Here is a 14,875-nt window from a genome sequence, read left to right as displayed (position 1 = left end):
CAAAAAAAAAAAACTATATGGAGGTTTTGAGTGTGAATAGTAAAATTCAACTCTTGAGTTCAACTGAATTAATTATACTATGAAATTAAGAGAAGAAAATAGTGTTCACTGATCATTGTTTAACTATCTTCATGTAAATATTATTTTTGCCAGTTTTACTGAATGGTATATTTGTTAAGTGTGTCATTAACCCATAAAATGGAGGTTCCTTTTCAGTTGTATTTCTCTTTCCGTGACCAGAATAATATTAGTTTCTGTGCAAAAAGAAAAATGAGGAACAAGTTAATCCCTTCACATTGTTTCCGGTTTTACTAGATCTTGCTTTAATTTAAAATCAATTCACAGTCTGTTGGAATAAGTAGTGTTCAATTAAATGGGAACAATTAGACAAATGGTGTTTGAAAGTACAGATGTGCCAAACCATCTACTGGTTATAAAGATGCATTAGAATAAAAAGCTAAGATTTCTGGATAGCTTTTAATGTTGGGCAGTCTAACAAAAGAACATTTTAAAAGTTTGTGCTGATGTTATATACCCTGGTTTAAGGGATTGTGTAATGGCATATGATTCAGATGGTTAATTGGTATGTTTCAATAACATATTACAGTTTTTGTAAGGTAGTTTTTTTTTTATTTCAGATGTTGAAAAGAATAAGAGAGATAATCCCTTTATCTGAGGACCTCCAGTGTATAAACATCAAATCAGGAATAAAAAAGGGGCACACACATTCACCACATTTGCCACTCCCAAGAATATCTAATAAAAAGTCCAATTTAAGAGAAAAAGCAAGATTACCCCCAGAGGCTAGTGTTTGCAGTTGACAATATTCTAATCGTATCATACCCAACTACATCACATAACTTCCTAAATAAGGCTCATAATAAGTCAAATGAGTACAGTCTAAAGTGTGTGTGTGTGTGTGTGTGTGTGTGTGTGTGTGTGTGCGTGTGTGTTTGTGTGATGTGTGGGGGAATCAAGAGAAATAACTTTTTTATGCACTCATATATTATGTGAATCGGATAAACTAAGAATGAACAAACACTGTATGTGTGTCTACATATGTCTATATGTTACCTATGTCTATTTCTAAGTCTATGTTGTAATATATACTGTATGCATGTACTGGGCTCCAGAGCAGAACAGGAAAACATACAAGATTTGTCTTTGGGAATGGAAAAGGGAAGGAGATAATCATCTCTGTAGCATCTAATATGTGGCAGGCACTGGACTGAGCACTTTACAATTACTATCTCATTTGGTCCTCCAAACACCCCTGGGAGACAGGTGCTGCCATCATCCTCATTTTACAATTGAGGAAACTGAAGCAAAAAAAGTTAAGTAATTGGTCCACTCACTTAGCTAGCAAGTGTCTGAGATCAAATTTGAACATGGGTCTTCTGGATTCCAACCTTGGAAAATGAGGTAGTCGTATTTGAAAAGGTAGAATCAATAATATATAGAAGATCACTGGCAAGGTAAGGTATGGTAAAAACGAACAAAAAAACCCCACCTAAGTAGAATTGATTAGAAACTAAAACAAATTGATAGAGTAGATGATGACAAACCAGTTGGTGAAATTGACTGGATCTTAGTGGAGGTAGCTATGGAGTTGTAACTAAGGAAATCAAGTAGGATGGAGTCACCAATTTTTTAAGAAGTGGCAATTGAATGTAAAAAGTTTAAATTAAGTCCTTAAAATTTATGTGTAAATAATCCTAACTCATTTTAAAAAGTGATAAAAATGACAGCTTATTCTAGAGAGTAGAAAAAATTGTATAGCGCAATTGAATATTTGGTGTTTCTATTTTTATCACAGCTGAGAAATGATTATTTGTGCTCCAGATATAAGGTGACCTTCCTCTTATGGAAGAAGATGTGGAGACACAAACAGAGCCTCTTCACACTCCAAATTATTAGGGAGAATGTATTGTTCCTAAAGGAAACAGAATCAAGGCTTCAGTAACAACTTTTTTTAAAAGCATAATCTGAGGTAAAGCTTGTCCCTTGTTAGGAACACAATTTATGGAGTAGATATTTGATGTTTCTGAATAATTGACTGGGATGATGAAAACTTGGTTTGATGAATCATTGAGCTAGTTGTTTAGATATAAATGGTGCTAGCAGGAATAACATCAGTTGTACAGATATTCTCATCGTATTCAGTGAAGACAGATCCAAATGAATCAGTGGATGAATGAATTTTATAATTAGCATTATGCATGATATCCCATAAGTCTTAGATCAGTTTAAAAGGTTTTAAGCTCCAATAGCTTAACACCGAGCAAAGACTTTGGGGACACTTTGCAATTATTGGTATATAATTCAGAGGTGTATAGTCTGTTACTTTCTACATTACTATGAAAAATAATCCCTGATTAAAATAGAATTTCATAGGTTTACAGTTTAAAAAATATTTAGAAAAGCAAAATATATTGTAGTTTTCATCTGGGTATGAAAAAAAAAAGTAAACCTTTCCAGAAGAGGAAAGTAAAAAGGATGAGAAGTTAATTGTTAAAAGGAGACATAAGAGTATGAGAGAAGAGTCATATTTTAACTCATGAGATAATTCTATTATAATGGAAAGAGTACTTGATCAAAAAACAAAACAAAATAGCAAAGGTCTTTATTCTCAGGTCTGTCCCTTTCTATCCACTACTTTTAAAACATCAGTTGACTCCTTCCTAATATAAGAATATGGGATTGGTGAGGGTATGAAAAGTTTGTTTAATAATATTCCCTGCAGTCTCCCAGTTTTTGCAAACATTTGTACTTTAGCTATGACTTTCTAAGGAAAGGTTCTCAGAGGTGTGGTTTTATGAAAATACTCGTATTTAATTCTCTTACATCTGAAAGAGAAGACTTTTCTGTGCCACTGATAATAAATAATCTTTTTTTTTTTTTTTAAGCAGAGACTAGAGTGCTTTGCCATTTCCTTCTCCAGCTCATTTTATGGCTGAGGAAACTTAGGCAAAGAGGCTTAAGTGACTCTCTTAGGATCACACAGCTAGTAAGTGTCTGAGGCCAGATTTGAAATGAGGAAGATGAGTCTTCCTGTCTCTAGGCAGCACTCTATCATCTGTACCACCTAGCTGCCCAAAGTAAAATATTTAGGATTTTAATAAAAATTGTAGAAAAATTTATATTTGAAAGAGAAGCATTGCATTTATTTCCTTAAGTTATTACTTAAATGAATGCATATGGCTAAATGTTAAGGTCCATCAGTGAAAATTCCATTTCTTTTAATGTTTCAAAATGAAAACTTTTTCCTCCCTCCCCTTTTTCCTATACCCTCTCCCCACATTCTGGATTTATTTTTGTTTCTATTTATTTATTTCTATTCCTAGACAAAATATCTAGGAAGATAGCATTTCGTAATCTGTAAAGTGCTGTTTAAATGTAGGGTTTTTATTTATTTATTGTTGTTGCTGTTATTGCTATCTATAATGACGAGTTAAAAAAAGGATTTTTCACAATGTTACTTCTAAAACTTTGCTCCCAGAAAAGAACACAAATTAGGGATCTGTTCTTCATCTATTATGCAATTCATTTCAGCTCTAATAGGGTATATATGAATTTGCTGATGGAAGAAAGGCACCATTCCATTATTCCTTATTGTATTTTCAGCTTGAACTACTATTTTCTTCAGTTTTGTATCCCTACAACAATATGGAAATGTTGAGTCTTGGAAGATTGTGCTGAATGAAAAAGGATTATTATGAATTCTCCTAAAAGTAATCAGCCCAGGAGATATTCACATTCACGCTATGAAGCTTATACTTTAACCACCAAGAACTCTTTCTAAGGAGTGATTCAAACAGTAATGCTATGTAATCTCAGTAGGCCTTGCTGTGGCAAGGCAATCCTCTTATTTCTCCCTAAGTGATTCTCTATTACATTCTCAACAGAAACTGTCCCTAACCTTCTCTTCTCTTCTTACATACCACACTATCTCCTAACCCAACCCCCTCAGCTAAGGACTGAAACTCATACTTTACTGAAAAAATAAAGATAATTTACTCACTTCCTTTTCTTCTCTACGTCTCAAAACCCATTGAGGGCAACCCTCATTCTCTCCTCCTTTCCTTCAATTTGTGATAAAGAAGTGGCTATCTCTCTTTTTCTCAGAGCTTTGAAACAGCCAGCCTCTTTGCATATAACCTCCCATCACCATCTGAGCACCTTCATGGAGACAAAATGGATTTCACATACAGAAAGACAGAAGGAGGGACCGAGGGGTGGCCAAGTAGCCTCCAGTGACTAGTGGAGGCACCTAGATCTTGATTGGAGTGGCCAGCAGGCTGAAGTTACTGGAAGTCAGAGGCCAACAACCGTAGAATTAAGAGTGAGAAGTAGAGGAAGGCAATCTGGAGATAAGAGACAATGGAGGGCTAGGCTAGGTTAAAGGAAACAGAATTGGGTGTAGAGATAATGAAAGACTTATAGCCTCAGGCAAATGACAGATCAAGTGGAAAGATTCAAGGAGAGTTCAAGGGTGTTCCCAGAGCCAGTACCTATTATGACCAGTCATTTCCTAATCATGAAGAATGTTGGTGCTTTCTTAATTCTCATTTTTTCTTAAGCTCACTGCTGTTTTTTTTTTTTTTGGCAGTATTGATTACTCTCTTCTAGATATTTCTCTTCTCCGTTTTATTTATTTATTTATTTTTGATGCTGCTCTCCTTCTTCTCCTACCTGCCTCACCATTGCTTCTGAATCTTTGTTGATTCATGATCCATACCATGTTCACTTACGGGTATACCCCAAGACTTTGTACAGTGACTCCTTCTATTTTTCTGCTATATTTTCTCACTTGGTCACCTCATCAACTCCATTAACGACTTCTATGCAAATGACTTTCAAATCATTATATCAAGCTCTACTACATCTTTAGCTATTTACTATATATTTGAAATTGTATCCCAAAAGCATCTCAAACTCAACACATGCAAAACAAAACTCAATACCCTTCCCCCATCACCCTCCAGATGTACCTCTCTTCCAAAATTTTTTATTTTTGTTGAAGGCACTACCGTCCATCTGGTCTCTGAGCTTTTTAACCTCAGGGTTATTCTTGATTTTTCATTTTCTCTCACTCACGTAACCAAACTGATGCCAAATCTCATTTTTTCTGCCCATTCAATACTTCTCTCTTCTATCCTTTTTTCTCTATCCTCAGAGTAACCACACTAGCACAGTCTCTAATCACCATAGCCTGGATATTTTAATGGACTCCCAACTGGTGTCTCTGAATCAAGGATCTCTTCTTTCTAATCCATCTTGCATTTGGCTGATACAATGATTTGCCTACAGTGAAGCTCTAATTCCATCCCTCCCCTACTAAATAACTCCCTATTACCTTTAGGATAAAATATGAACTTCTCTGTTTGGCTCTTAAAGTATTTTGTAACCAGGTCCTAATCTACCTTTACTATTTTATTATATGTTGCTCCACTTCTCGAACTCCATCATCTAGTCAAAGTGGCTTCCTTGTTGTTCCTCATATATGATGTTTCATTTCCAACCAATACCTTACATTCCATCTTTCCTGAATAAAATGCACTCCAAACTCACTTCTACCTCTCAGAATTACTTGATTCCATGAAAAATCTGCTCAAGTTATCACTTTTCACATGAACTTTTCTGGATCCCCCAAATAAATTTAGGTAATATTTATTTTTCATTAATTTTTATATATTAATTCATGCATGAGCTGTTAACCTGTTGCAATTCAAGTTCCTTTAGGATAGAGATTGTTGCCTTTTATGTCTTTGTAATCCTGGTGTGTCACAGTGACTGGTAAATATTATATTCAAAAAATCCATGTTGATTCATGAAATTAAACAAAATGTATTTGTCACATTAAAGTTAATTTTTTTGTTAGTTAATCACAAATATTGTAGAGATACTCTAGGGGAATGGACAAAAACTTTTAAAAAATAATTATGCATTTGACAATTGTTTAATAAGCAGATTTTTTTTAATTATATGCCTCCTGGATAATTTAGATTCTATTCAGAGTCTGTTGTAATAAGTAGCAGTTAATTAAGTAGGAACAATTATACAAATGGTATTCTAATTTAAATAAGTGCCAGATGGTAATGTGTCTGCATTTCTTCTTATATGAAGGCTCTTGAATGCTACAAGTCTACAGACTACTGCAATTTCAGGTGAGTTTTCTACATAGGGGCTGGTGTTGGGGGGAAAGACTAGATTTATTAAATAATAAAAGTTTATTCACTACTTGATACATAGGTCAGTGTCTCATGTACATTCATTATTACAATAGCAATGCAATGACATATTTCATTTTTAATTGTCCTACATAATAGTGGATCATGAATGCCTTAACATTTGGCTTTATGCCAGTGATCCAGAGCAGCTTAAACATTAGCTCATCACATTTCAAATCATGAACCTTCTATCCCCATCCCCCAGCAAACTTGTCTAATAATGCTTACAGCAGAAAGAAAGAAGCAAGCAGGATCAATTAGCAAGTCTAAACTATTTAAGGAATGCTACATCAAGCTATTTAAAATCTTTGTGTGACTTTGCCTCTAATCCTACCCAACACATGATGCTGTGAAGTGAATGTGGAACAGAATAACAATTTGCAAGAAGTGGTTATAGTAAAATTATACTATGGATTTTATATTCATGTCACCATATTAATATATCTTATTATGACACTTCTTTTTTTTTTTCTAATTGCACTCATTCCTCTTAGCTTCAGAAACAGCTTTTCTTGGGTCTTAGCCCAAAGTACAATATTTCAATAAATCAATGGGAGGTAAAGTACAACCAAAACAATATACTCTAGACATACTAATATGTTGACCATCATTTTCAAACCTTATGGTCCAAGAAAGTTCAAGTAACAGAAGTATTTGATATTAAAGTTAACACTACTTGCAAATATTTGAAATTTGTGCTACTTTTTTAAAAAGGAAAAACTTGATTTTCACTTTTTATCAAAATAATCAGGATAGGGAAAAATTATACGACAACAACTTAACCTGGAAACACAGGATTTTTTTTTTTTTATCTAAAGTCAGATGAGACCTTCAGAGTACAATTGGTACTATCCTTTTATTTTACAGAGGAGGAAACTGAAGCCCAAAGAAATTAAATATCTTGCCTAAGGCCACACAGGTAGCAAGAATGGCAGTTTTCATACTTAAATCTTCTGACTTTTTCTACTATATCACTCTTATCCTCTAATAGAATTTATTTTCTCATAAATTAATATATTCTCTGGAAACATCAATGTGTTTGTGTAACAAATATCCAGGGAGGATCATGAGATTATATCATGAAGACTAAAGTTGAAATAGATTAATATGAACTGTCTTGATGATAGTGTCAGAAAATTTAAGTAAATATTGTTTATTTTGAGGATATGTTAATATGTGATTTTCAAGAAGTATCAAATTAAATTTCATTTTTTGGCTCATTTTGGCATATTTGAGGAAATATTCCCATATATGTCACCTTTAAAAATAAATCTAAGAGAGTTTATAATAAAATATTAAAAAGCACTACTTGACTGACAGCGTTTTTAAATGAATTTTATTTTTCCCCTTTCCCCTTTTTCTTTTTTAACTGAATTCAAAAATCAATAGGAATACTTAAATATACAATGAGGAGCCAAAAAAGTATCACATACTAAATGATGAATCTCTGGTACATATAATTTATTTGTATTCATTATATATGAAGTGGATTGAAATAGTAATGACAGTGCCCTTTTGTTTCCATTCCCTTCTAAACTTTATTCTGTTTCTTTTTGGACCTTTCAAAATAAGTTTTAATGAAATCCTTTATTTTTCTTTTTAAATCACTACTAAAATTTACATACATTCCCATTCAACTCTCTATCTGTCAAAATAACAATGAAAAGATAATTATACAAAAGAATTTCACACATTGGTCATGTTCAAAAATATCTCTCATTATGTATCTCTAGTCCATAACCTCTATCTGAGGAAATAGGAGATATGTTTAATCAGGAGTCTTCAGGAATCATGATTCATTATTACATTGGCCAAATGTTTTATCATTTAGTTTATTGTTTCCCTTACATCATTATAGTCATTATATAAATTGATTTGATTTATTCACTTCACCCTACAACAGAACACACAGATTTCCCTCTTTTATCTGCATAGAATTTATTGCCTTTATATAGTTCCAAATTCTTTTCCAGAATAACTAGACCATTTTATAGTTCCATCAATAGTGTGATAGTGTGTCCATTATCTGATATACCCTGATACAGTTGTCATTTCTTTATTTTTATTAGCATCTTGTCAAATTTACCTCAGTGTGAAGTCTATCCTCTAGGTTGCTTTAGATGGTTTTTCTCTTATTATTAGTTATTTAGAGCACTTGTTTTATTTGGTTGTTGACAATTTACATTTACTTTAGAAAATGTCTTTTATTGTGCTTTAACTCCATTAAATATTGGGGAATCAATATTCTTCTTATGCATTTTATATCAATTCCTTATATATCTTGAACACTAGATCTTGATTAAATATATTTATTGCAAAGATTCCCCCTCTGTCCTGCCCAAAAACTGTGGGTATTATTGGGAGTGCATGAGAAGAGAGATCACAAACAACCAAATAACAGAATGGATCACTGAAGATAAAATGAACACTTAAAATGTCAAAATTAGAAAGAAAACAGTCAACTTGGAAAAATAAATTTTGTAGGAAGTTTCCCTCATAAAAACTTCATATCTATGATGTATGAATTACTCAATCAAATATATAAGAATGATAGTCATTCCTCCAAAAGATAAATAGTCAAAGGAAGACAGTTTTCAAAGGAAGAACTCCATGAAATTAATGGCCTTTGGAAAAATGTCCCAAGTCAATAATAAATGGAGAGATAAAACATTAAAAAAAATTTGAGGTTCTAACTCTCTCTTATAAGAAATGCATAGATGACAGAAAAAGAAAGTGACCATTGTCAGGCATCTGCAAGAAGATGGACACATGTGTGTACTGTTGGTAGAGTTCTGAAATGATTCAGCCATTTTGCATAGAAACTTGGAACTATGCTTCACAATTTATAAAATTATGTTCACCCTTTGACCCAGGGACACCACTACTAAGTTGATACTCCAAAAGACCAAATAAAAAGAATCATTCATATGTACACTTTTTGTTGTTCTAAACAGTTTGGAAACAAAGGAGTTGCCCTTCAACTGGGAAATGGTTGAACAAATTATGTATGTAATGGAATTTTATTACAGTATAGGAAATCACAAAGAAAATGGATTTAGAGAAGGGAGAAAGAATAAGCATTTGTATAACACCTACTACATGATAAGCCCTATGTAATGATATAATTTTATCCTCATGAAAACCCTGTGAAGTAGATGTTATTGCCCCATTTGATAGTTGAGAAAACAGGAAAATAGAAAATACTTGATTCTCCCAGTGTCACACAACTAGTCAATATCAGAAGCAAGATTTGAACTCAGATTCCAGGCCCAGACCTCTATTTGCTGTGACACCTACTTGCCTAGAGAAGTTTCAGAAGGTTTGCATGAACTGAAGCAGAATAAACTAAACAAAACCAGAACAATTAATAAAGTACAACAATATTGAAAAGAAATACAAAAACTTTATAGACCTCTGACAGATGCAATGTTCAATAAATCATGACTCCAGAAAACTGAGAAAGATTCCTACCTGACAGAGGGATTATGGACTCCTGGTGTGGAATGATAAATACACTTTTGGACATAGCAAATATAAGGGTTCTCTTGTTAATTATGCTTATTTATTGCCAAAGGAGGTCAGAGTCACTATCCTGGGAAGATTTTCTGAAGCTTTAGTATTATCTCTCGTAATGGTCAACCCTCGCAGAAGGAAGCCTCATTCTTTCTTTCTTTTGCCACCCACAATGTCTGCTACCTTTTGCATTGAAATACAGGATAATTGCAACAGAGCTGCGTGAACTGAAAGTTCTTATAGCACCCTTCTCACAATCACACCACTTGCCACCCTTTCAGCCTTAGGGTTCCCCCAAAATTTTGAGGCCATTCGCTGAGAGGTCTTCCTTCTCCCCATCTCACAAATTTAGAAATATTACCCCATCATATTCTTCATCTTAGTCACAGATAGAGAGGTGGCCCCTCTGCTTATCAAAGTTAACAGTTCCACATGTACCATTCATATCATCCCTTTACAACAATCTTTTCCAACAAATTGCTCCCAAATTTTAACTCTATTATTCTCTTCAATCTCTCCCTATTTACTGTCTTACCTGATGCCTACAAAGTCTCACTTTCTTTATAATTTCACTTTTTGTATATCATATTCAAAGTTCTCCTCTCCTTTAAAGTAGTAACTGTCAAGTTTTGTATAACACTGTCTATGGCTCCTTGGTACTTGAACTCTTTCTTTTGGTTCATTGAAATATTTTTTTTTTCTTTGACTTCAATTCTAGAGCATAGATATGGAGTTCCTGGGATTTTTTATTTGGTTGTTACTTTGAGGAGGGGACTGGTAAGTTCTTTCTTCTTTGATGTTGTTCTCTATTGACTTTAAGAGATCTAGGTTTTGGAGGCTTTTGGTAAGATATTCAGATAGAAATTCTTAGATTATTTGTCTTTCCTCTGTTTTCCAGTCATTGTTCTGGATAATCTGTACTTGAGATTATCTTGAGTATTTTTTTTCCAATATTTTGATTTTTTATTTACAATAATCAATAATAATAATTCTCTTTGTTGCTTTTTCTTCCATAGTTGTTCCCTTTTGTATGTCTTATTTTATTTCTTCTAGGTGCTCTTCTAGTACTTGTGGCCTGTGCATTATTTTCTCTGAGACTGAACTTGAATTTGCTTTGTCCTTACTCCCTTCTAGGTTTGCCTAAGTGTTTCTCTTAGTTCAAGGTGATTTCCTCATTTTCTTTTGTTTAGTTATATTTTTAGCTTCAGTTTCTGGATTTGGGTCTTATGCATATTTCAAATTCAATTCTCCCATACTTGGATTGTGTGAGTAAGCTCTGCTTGATCCCAGTTTTTGTGTCTATTACTAGGCCCAGGCTTTTCAGGGATTGTTTATACTCATGTTCTGCTGTGGTTCAGACCCTGACTATCTGGATACTGGGTTGAACTGGGATTGCCTGGTTGTTAGTTGTGCACAGATTTCTGGATGCAGGGTTGGTCATTGAACACCTGGATACTGGTCTATCCCTGTTTAGTGCTGAGAATTAGGCCTCCTGAGTCACCCTATGCTGCTTCTTCCTCTTGCTGGTAGATGAGACTAGTTTGTACTTCACCTTCTACATTGTCTGGTTGCACAGTACTCTGATAATATTTTTTTTGTGGTCTAGGACTAAAGATTTTATAGCTAGTTCTCTCTCTCTCTCTCTCTCTCTCTCTCTCTCTCTCTCTCTCTCTCCCTCGCCCTTTCTCTCTCTTCCTTCCTCTATCACTCTCTGTCTCTGTCTTTGTGTCTTTGTCTCAATGTCTCTGTTTTTCTTCATGTCTTCTTTTCACTCTCTCTGTCTCCGTCTCTTTCTTTCTCTCTATTTTTGTCTTTCATTGTTCCTCAGGTACATTTTACATTTGTAAGAGATCTGAACTCCGTCTTATCATTTTCTGTCCTATCCATTCTTGCCTTTTGCCTCTGTCTCCTGGTGGCCTAACATACTCTGTCCCAACTCCATGTCCTTCTCCCGGCATAATCCTCAACCCACAGCAGTCTCCGTCACTTGCTGCAGACCTACTAGGCACCAGCTGAGTGTTGTACACAACTATGGTGCCAAGCCATCTGAATGTCTTCCCTTCATGCTGGCTGGCTAGCTAACATAAGTGCACTGGCTGGCCCTATCTCCCTTAATGTTATGAAGGCAAAGTGGTCCCCTGGATCTAATTGAACCTGGCTTCCCTGATATTGCTTTCTGCTCATAAAAATGTCGCTTCTAAGTGTGTCAAGCCCTTTTAGATTTGGTAGGTGCCTGAGACAGTGCATATACCCTGCCCTGATAGCATGCTAACTAGACACATTTCCAAAAGGAGGTGGAGACATCTTTCTATTAAAACTGAAGATAAGTGTCACTTTCACCTTGTTAGATTTTTTTCTGTGTTTAGGGCAAAGTTGATGTTTTTGTTAACTGTTCATGACTTACAAGAGCCTCATTTTGTCCCAGAGTTGAACCTTAGTGCTCATGTTACCCCTTCTCCCACATAAAACTTGTAGAGTTTATAAGAGGTTCATAACTATAAGGTTAGCCAATAAATTATCATTCTTTGTCTAGTACTTCCATGGTGATGGCAGAGTGATGAAAGCACAAAAAAAAATAGTGATAATAACTACATCTAATTTTGAAAATTTATAAACATTAATTTGTTTGTATAGTTAATTTATGAATCTTGTCCGTTGGTAACCATGCTAGCTTTCTTCAGAAGGAGATAAAACATATCCATATGAACCTAAATGAAACTTTAATATATAAAGAAGTTGAAGTTTAATGTTTATAAAATTGATTTTCTCATGTACAATGTACCAATAAGCATCATGGGATGTTTTACTTTATAAGGAAGGGAGTGAGACAATATTTTTAACTTTAACTAGCCAGAACATGTTAAGCTTCAAAATTACAGTGAGATAACAATTCTAAATGGAGGCAGGGAGAAAGACTACATTTCTTATTCCAAAATAGGCTTCAAAAAAGAAGAAAACATAAGCAATAGGAATATGAGATAATTATTTTATTTATTTATTATTTTTATTTTCAGTTCCAAATTCTCTCTCTCCCCTCAGCCCTTCCCCCACACATTGAGAAGGCAAGAAATATAATACTCATACATGTGAAGTCATGCAAAATATATTTCCACAGTAGTCATGTTGTGAAAAAAAAGCAAGAAAAATGTCTCAATCTGTGATCAGAGTTCATCAGTTCTCTCTGTGGAGATGGATATCATTTTTAACCATGAATCCTTTGGAATTGTCTTGGATGATTTTCTTGATCAGGAGAGCTGTCTTTCACCAATAATTACTTCAGAGAGCAAAAGATAGACTTCAAAAAATAAGATGGTCTTGAGTTATCATCGGCAAAGGGATACAATTTTAGAAATGTTTGTTTGGAAAATTGATTGGCAAAAGTTCTTTCTTAGAGTTGCTCAAAATTATTATTTTTAAAATTTTTAATAAGAATTCCAACATATTTGTCTTCCTTTGTAATTCTCTGTTTTATTTTATGCAGTTAAAAACATTGTTCAGAAAAGCAGTACATAATTTCGTCAGACTTCTGAAGAGTTGCATCACACACACACAGAGACACACACACATTATATATCCTTTAACTAGACATTCCAAGATTCTCATTTAATTTCCCCAATCAATTTTTTTAATTTACATGAATAGAACTAAATAATCAACTTAAGAGATTTTTCAACAGTGATATTAACTAGTTATTACCTTAATGTATTTACAATAGGCATACAAATAGAATGTAGTATTGTTTTAATTAACTACAGAATACTATAGTTAAGAGTGGTTAGAAATAAAAAGGAGGATTATTGAACAGAAAAATAACTGTATTGCATTCAATTAGAACTCTTGATAAAAGCAAGGAAATGTTGTGATGTTTAAGTGTGTCATTGATAAAGATTTATCAATATTAAATGTGTATTCACATTGTGACATAGTAAATAAATTTGTAGAGAAATGTTAACTAATTCGACAAAAATTTTTACATAGAATCAATAAGGGGATTTCAACAGTGCATTAGTATGGTGTTATAAATCAAACAACATGTTAAATAAGATAAAAATTATAAATTAATTAGAAAGTTGAAGAAATTTGGATAGAAGGATAGAGAAATCTGAAGGGAAAAATAGAGAGTTTATATCTTTCTTTCAAATACACATGAAGCATTAACAAAATTTTATTATATTATTAGTGTGTTGACAAACTGTGGTCTGAAGGCCAAATCCAGCCAAGCACCTGCTTTTGTACTGCTGGTTAGCTAAGAAAATTTTTTTAAATTTAATTTAAATTTATTTATTTAACATATTTGGTTTTCAGCATTGATTTTCACAACAGTTTGAATTACAAATTTTCTCCCCATTTCTACTCTCCCCGCCACTCCAAGATGGCTTATATTCTGGTTGCCCTGTTCCCAAGTCAGCCCTCCCCTCTATCACCCCCCTCCCCTCTCATCCCCTTTTCCCTTCCTTTCTTGTAGGGCAAGATAAATTTCTACGCCCCATTGCCTGTGTATCTTATTTTTTAGTTGCATGCAAAAACTTTTTTTTTTGAACATCTGATTTTAAAACTTTGAGTTCCAAATTCTCTCCCCTCTTCCCTTCCCACCCACCCTCCCTAAGAAGTCGAGCAATTCAACCTAGGCCGCACGTGTATCATTATGTATAACCCTTCCACAATACTCATGTTGTGAAAGGCTAATTACATTTTGCTCCTTCCCAACCCATCCTGCTTTATTGAATTTTCTCCCTTGACCCTGTCCCCTTTCCAAAGTGTTTGTTTTGATTACCTCCCCCCCATCTGCCCTCCCCTCCATCATCCCCCCCCTTTTATTTTTTTTTTATCTTCCTCCCTCTTCTTTCCTGTGGGGTAAGATACCCAACTGAGTATGTATGGTATTCCCCCTCAGGCCAAATCTGATGAGAGCAAGGTTCACTCATTCCCCCCTCACCTGCCCTCTCCCCTCCTCCCACAGAACTGCTTCCTCTTGCCACCTTTATGTGAGGTAATCCACCCCATTCTATCTCTCCCTATCTCCCTCTCTCAGTATGTTGCTCTCTCATCCCTTAATGTCATTTTATTTCTTTTAGATATCTTCCCTTCATCTTCAACTCACCCTGTGTCTGCTCTCTCTCTTTTACATATAT

This window comes from Trichosurus vulpecula, chromosome 1 (assembly GCF_011100635.1).
Source record: "Trichosurus vulpecula isolate mTriVul1 chromosome 1, mTriVul1.pri, whole genome shotgun sequence".
NCBI lineage: Eukaryota > Metazoa > Chordata > Mammalia > Diprotodontia > Phalangeridae > Trichosurus > Trichosurus vulpecula.
This window is presented reverse-complemented; position numbering follows the sequence as displayed.